The 7,290-nt window shown below is 34.8% G+C and overlaps 1 long non-coding RNA gene across 3 annotated transcripts; it reads left to right on the top strand.

Annotated features, from left to right (window-relative positions):
- Positions 1 to 4,071: 4,071 nt before the first annotated feature.
- LOC113319207 lies at positions 4,072 to 6,234 on the top strand. Of its 3 annotated transcripts, XR_003345219.1 has the most exons (4): positions 4,072 to 4,352; positions 4,819 to 5,076; positions 5,212 to 5,408; positions 5,896 to 6,234. It is a non-coding gene; the product is annotated as an uncharacterized LOC113319207 (long non-coding RNA). The 3 variants fall into 3 exon arrangements; XR_003345217.1 differs by having other exon boundaries at positions 4,819 to 5,408; XR_003345218.1 differs by lacking the exon at positions 5,212 to 5,408.
- Positions 6,235 to 7,290: the final 1,056 nt, after the last annotated feature.

A 7,290-nucleotide genomic window follows, 5' to 3' on the forward strand; every position in this document is an offset into this window, starting at 1 on the left:
GGAAGAAGAAGAAGAACATTCAACGCCTACTGACTGTCGCAGAGAACTGTCGTTTATAAACAGTACTCGTAACAGTCAGTTTGGCACGCTTGTTTTGTATTTGCAACAGCTCTTGTAACGGTGACTTCTGTAACGCCAATACAACGTTACAGATTCATTGTATTATTAGTTTTCTTCAATAAAAACACCATTTGAGCTATGAATTATATTTTTGAGTGTGTTTTCATCATGAAAAGATAAACCCCAACACTGGGTCGACGGAGGAAGCCGAACTACATACATGGGTGAATTTATTTTATTTTCTATATGGCTTTTGCACTAATTAAAATGGAATTATGATTTTAATTAATTAGTTTTTATTTTATTTGATGGGTCATGCTTGCTTAGATGTTTGATGTCCCATGCTTACGACTTATAACTAATATTTTGAGAATCTACTTTGGCAAAATAAGAGTCGATGTTATTTTATTTATTGAGCGATACTTGTTGAAAATAATTATTGAGCCTTATGATATGAATTCGGTGGAATCCTAGACCCAGTAACTCTCCCTTTTTTATTAAATCTTTAAACTTAATCTTCACAAGTCTTAGAGTTCGAATCTTATTAACTACAACAACTTTGAAAATACATCACTAGAGTTCTCCCTTATATAGTCTTCAAATCAGGGTATGATAGCTTTTAAACAAAGCAATCAATATTCACCGTTAGATGAAAACCTGATTTAATATTTAAGCTAAGTTTGCTTAAAACCAAAGCAATATCTCTCCACCGTTAGATGGTCTTAGCTTGTTACACACAAATGAAATACACCTTCATAGATATGGGTAACCGTACCTAAACGTGTATATTGAGTTGGCTCAACAATAGTTAACCGAAGTTAGCCATATAAACACTTTTGCATTAACCACATTCATCTAACGCTTCTAGATCAAATAATGAATCTAATTGTGTTACTCATAGAGTTGTTCAACTGTTTATATTCTCATAGAAGTATACAAGACACAATTGAAACAAAATCGGATTTGATTCAAGAGAATCAATTCACGAACATTTAGCCACGGTTTGCAAAGATTGCGTTCCTTAATATATATAAATGTATTTGTTCATGAGTATGAAATCATACTTAACCGATTTTAGAACTTAAACCAACTTATTATGCAAACGGGTACGCAAGCTTAGTTCCGGACCTAACTCAGGTGAAACCGTTCGCATAGTGGTATGCAAACTTGGTTCCCGGACTTTGACAGTTAAAACCGTTCGCATACTGGTATGCAAACTTGGTCCCCGGACCCAAATCATACTACAACAGTTTGCGAACCCGATTGAATATAAGAAATAACTTGGACGGTATCAAAAACCAATATACAAGTGTCAATCAATTTAATCAACCACCAAAGGTTGGATTCATAATTGATTGAACTTACGCACAACCTGTGATATTTCAATTATATAAACAAATATAATGCGGAAAAAAAATAACACAGACACCAGAAATTTTGTTAACGAGGAAACCGCAAATGCAGAAAAACCCCGGGACCTAATCCAGATTTGATCACCATACTGTATTAAGACGCTACAGATACTAGCCTACTCCAAGTTAACTTCAGACTGGAATGTAGTTGAACCCTAACTAATCTCACACTGATCAAGGTACAATTGCGCTCCTTACATCTTTGAATCCCAGCAGGACTCTATACACTTGATTCCCTTAGCTGATCTCACCCACAATTAAGAGTTGTTATGACCCAAAGTTGAAGACTTGAAAAACCAATTTGTCTCACACATAAAAGTGTATTGAATAGATAAATTTGTCTCCCACAGATAAACCTATGAGTTTTGTTCCGTCTTTTGATAAATCAAGGTGAACAAGAACCAATTGATATACCAGACTTATATTCCCGAAGAACAACTTAGAAATATCAATCACCTCATAATAATCTTAATCGTATGGTAACAAAACAAGATATTGTGGAATCACAAATGATGAGATGAAGATGCTTGTGACTACTTTTTATCTTGCCTATCGGAGATTAAATCTCGAGCAAATCTTAGAGAAGATAGTACTCAATCACGATAAAAAACAACAAGATCAGAATACGCAACTACAGAGAAAATAGTTGGGTTTGGCTTCACAATCCCAGTGAAGTCTTCAAGTCGTTAACCTACAGGGTTTTGGAAAAACCTAAGGTTAGAGGAGAATCGACTCTAGTCACAACTATAGTATCACACAGGAGGTATGGGGATTAGGTTTCCCAGTTGCTAGAGTTTTCCTTTATATATTCTTCAAATCAGGGTTTGCAATCAATGCTACCTTGGTAATAAAGCATTCAATATTCACCGTTAGATGAAAACCTGATTAGACTCAAGCTAATATCTTTCAACCGTTAGATCGAACTTAGCTTGTTACACACAAATGAAAAGTGACTTCATTTAGATATGAGTAACCGTACCTAAACGTGTACACCTTTGTTGGCTCAACAATAGTTAACCGAAGTTAGCCATATGAACACTTGCATATCAACCATATTCATCTTAACCATAACTACTTCAAATGTCTCAAATGAAATTAGTTCTAGAGTTGTTCAATTGTTTATATTCTCATAGAAGTATACAAGACACAATTGAAGCAAAATCGATTTTGATTCACTCGAATCAAGTCATGAACATTATAGCCACGGTTTGCAAAAGATTGCATTCCTTATTATATAAATGTATTAGTTCATGAACAAACTGATTTTAGAACATTATCCACTCAAGTATGCAAACAGGTACGCATACCTTAGTGGTCGGACTAAGTTTAGGTTCGCCAGTATGCGAACGGGTACGCATACCACCAAACTCAGTAAAGTCCCAGAACTTCAACCTCACGCAAGTACGCGTACCGGTATGCGTACTTAGTTCCCGGACCTCTACTAAACCAATCAATACGCATACGGGTATGCATACCATAGTTCCCGGACTTGGATCACACATATGCAAGTACGCATACTATGCTTATATCCAATTGTTCTAAACTCTCATTTCAACCATTGAAACATTCTCGGAAGACGACAATAGATGTCTCACACAAACTATTAGCTTCAAAGCAATCTTCAAGTGACTAAATGATCAATACGAAACATTCCGAGTCTACATCAAATGACTATCTCACACAAATCATGTAAGATGTTACCAGTTGATTTTCACATGATCATGTTTTGACTTTCGTCAAGAATATAAGATGAACTTGGTTAAAGCGAAAGCTTACCAACATGTATTTCGAGAAATATGTAAGCGAGTTAAACTCAGCTCGAAATATCAAATGTGTATAATTGAAGTCTATATAGCTATACGACTTTTGTCTCAAATAGGAGATAGACTAGATAGATCCTTTTGAGTGATAGATGAGTTCAAGTCTCCACATACCTTTTGTTGATGAATGACCACAAGCTCCTCTTAGTAGTTCTTCGTCTTCAATCGATAAACGCCGTGAAGTCTAATGCCCAACTACACTTTCTATCCTAATCCGAGACTTAGCTATAAGTAGATTAGAAATCAAGACTTATAGTTTTGGCAACTAAACTTGACAAACAAGCTTGAGATAGCAAAGCTTGCGAGTTCGACCGAGTAGTGTTCTAACACTTAGGAGATCACAATAGCTGTCTCACACAAACTATTAGCTTATAAGTAATTTTTAAGTGATCGAATGATCAATACGAGACATTCCGAATCATGTAAGATGTTTCAAGACAATTTTCACATGATCATCTTTTGACTCATTATTTAGTTTCCAACAAATAAATTGTTTCCAACTAAACTCCTCAAGAATAATGATGAACATAGTTAAAGCAAAAAGCTTGCCAACACATATTTCGAGAAAGATATAAGCGAGTTAAATTCAGCTCGAAATATCAAATCTTACTAATATAAAGAAAACACCTATTTTTGGTACGACCCTTTAGTTTGGTCAGAACATCGTGGAATTACAAAACTATCCTTCCATAAAAATTAGTCGTAGTTGGTAAGTCGCGTAAATTTTAAAATACTCATGGGTACAATTACAGAAAGGGCTTTCAGTCTTTTACGCTTCTTCTTCGTTTTGAACTTTTGAGAACATACGGAAAACAAATCACTTGATTTAGATTTGTAACTTTGGGGTTTTGATCCAATCAAAACTTCAACCAGGTTATGTTATCGTTCTTTTTAATTCAATTTCAGAAAAAAATTTGTATTGGAAGTCGTGGTGACGAGATACTGAGGGATGTGGTGGTACCCCCGTGAAGAAGAAGTCTCTAATGGAGGTGGTGGTGATGAGATACTGACTACCTGAGGTGAAAAAGAAGAGAACCAAAAGCAGGAGCATGAATTAACTGTAAGTACATACCATTAGGTTGTCACAAAAGGATAACGAACCCTAACCCTAACTTGTTTTGTTGGGCTCACGAATTTTACTCAATTGATTAGTTAGATTTCTGAAATTTGGATAATGTTTGAATTGTTTGAACCCATAGTTTAGAAATTTATGAATTTCAATTTCTAACCACCCTCCTTTGAATCTTATCTGCTAATTTTTTTTGCCAAATCCATTTTCTGTTGAAATCCCAAACATTTATCTCGGAATTTTAAATTTTATTTCACTAATTTATGATTAGGATTGGACAAGTTCAGTGGAGGAATTTCTGTTCTCTTGGTGAACTTTAGTCAGTATTTTTGGTTAGATTGGAATTTGCTAGCTAGGAGAATCATTACCTTCAGCATTAGGAAATTGTACATCTAACTAAACAGTATGTTGTAGAGTTTTATTGCTGATGTAGCTTTGAATACTCTGAATTTTCCAGAATAATTGTACAATGGCGAGTCCAGTTCGTCGTAGTTTGAGAATACAAGCTCAGTTAACATGGAAGTCGACAACGAACGACAACAACAAAGAGATATCCGATTGAACAACCACTGTATTTCAGAAAAGGAAAAACGAGTGGCAATGACTGAAGCTGAAAAGCAAGAGCTTCTCCAAAAACGACGCCACACTTATCTTATGCAGAAAACACGAGATCGACTTGCAAACTAAGATGGTCTTGAAGCATCAACAAGTTCTGGTGAGTGTGGCATGAGATGTATAATTGTTCTTTGCTGTAGTGCATTGAACTTATCTTACATAATGTCAGTGGTATAATTCTGAATGGATATGAACAAGTTTCCAATACTACTCATCTTATCAAACTCATTAACAGAAATATGATGTTGTTGGCAACTCTGCTCAAGCATGATCAATGGCCATATTCATATTATAGCAAAAGCAAACATCCGAGAATTTATTTTTGACCTGCTATGAAGAACTAAGCATGGTTATACAAGCACTGAGATAAACTAAGCACATTCTAAAAATATGTAAAGGTTAATGGGTAGCAGGTAGCTAGGTCAGAATCAGGTACATACCTAACTTACACTCCAGTTGATGGATTTTGCTTTAATTTTGTTTTTACATTTTTTAAAGAAAGAAAAAATCCCATTTGTTTGATCAGGGTATGCCTGAACTGTTTAAAATACTGATGAAGGAATTGTCAACTGTGAGCTTCAAATAGTTAGTGCAAGATGTGAATGATATTAATTGAGAAATTGTGATTAATAGAAGGATTTAGAACATTTGCTTCCCCATGCATCTCTTTAAGCGAATTATTATGTTCTGCCATAATTTTTGAGTACTGAATTTCGTTGGTTTGTCTTGATATATCGATCTTTAACCATTTAACGTTTCTGTTAACTGTTCTTTTATTTTAATGTGATTTCTTTAGCCCTTTATGCTAGATTTTATTGTTAACTGAAATTCTGTCAAAAGTCACCATTGCATTTTAACTGCCCTAATGTTTTTTACTGGCATAGTTTACATAACACTTAGAAAATGTCTTTAATTGCAGGAACATGTGTAAGAAGGATATGTGATGCATATGCTTTCCCCACTGCCCTGAAACCAAGCGCTTAAGAAACGCAAAGATGAACCATGAGAGGATTCGACCATGGAGAGAACAATATATGCGATTTTATTGAGATTAACTTTTACTAAAAGCTTTGAAGTTGTTGTCAAAGTATATCTTATTCTTCTTGATTTTTGCTTTAAGGCTCTTCTTTTTGAGTTTTTTTCCAAGGCTTTGTGTTGCAAAGATTAAGCTATCCAAATGTATCATCCAGAAAAATACATATAATTTTTTTGTAAGTGAGTATATTTTTATTGAAAATTTATTGAACAGAATGGCGGGTGGCAGGCGCATCGTGCATGGGTGTTATACTAGTGTATATAATGTAAAAGTCTATTTAGCTATACGACTTAGTCTCAATAGGAGATAGAATATAATAGACTTCTGAGTGATAGATAAGTTTTAGTCTCCACATACCTTTTGTTGATGAAGTTCCTCCAAGCTCTCTTCAGTAGATCTTCGTCTTCAATCGATGAACGTCGTGAAGTCTAAAGTTCAACTACAATTCTATCCTAATCCGAGACATAGCTATAAGTAGACTAGAAAACAAGACTTATAGTTTTGATCACCTAAACTTGACAAACAAGCTTGAGATAGCAACGCTTGCGAGTTCGACCGAGCAGTGCTCTAACAGTCTCTCCCTTTGTCAATTTTAGTTACAAAACTATCAATACATATGAATTACAAAATAAATAAACTTTGTAGCTTCTCATCCAACATGCTTGATTTCCTTGGTTCTTAAACATTGCTTGAATTCTTCGTCACACCTAGTACTCCAGTGATTCTGAACGTGTTCAACTCAGCATCATTGTTGTTGAAGATCCGTAGCCATAACAATAAGAAAACAGATGTTCTCAACTATTGTTATACAATGTCATAGTGTTATTACACATCACCAAAGTTCAATTGTATCAAAACTTTGACAATAATACGACGGTGATATGTATCACTCCCCCTTAGTCAATACTTCATCTCACTATGCAAACCAATCCCCCTTACGTAATGATCCGTAAACCATATGTATGTAGTGTGAACTACAAAATTATTCTCCCCCTTTTTTTCAATATAAATTGGCAAAGGTACAAAAACTAGCGGGATCATAATGAAATTCTCAAAGAGATTATTCATGACTAAAAGAGAACATATCAACTTTGTTTCGACGATTTCACATAGTCGAAACTTAGTGTATTCATCAAGGAGTTTATAAAGATACAAGATAACTCCTACAATATTCCACAACCGCACTCCCCACAAAGTTTTTGCGATTAAGCACAAGTTCAATTAAGAACTCTCCCCTATAAAATGTCATTCTCAAAAGAACAACAAGAGCGACCTTAC

This window comes from Papaver somniferum, chromosome 10 (assembly GCF_003573695.1).
Source record: "Papaver somniferum cultivar HN1 chromosome 10, ASM357369v1, whole genome shotgun sequence".
In the NCBI taxonomy this organism is placed as follows: domain Eukaryota; kingdom Viridiplantae; phylum Streptophyta; class Magnoliopsida; order Ranunculales; family Papaveraceae; genus Papaver; species Papaver somniferum.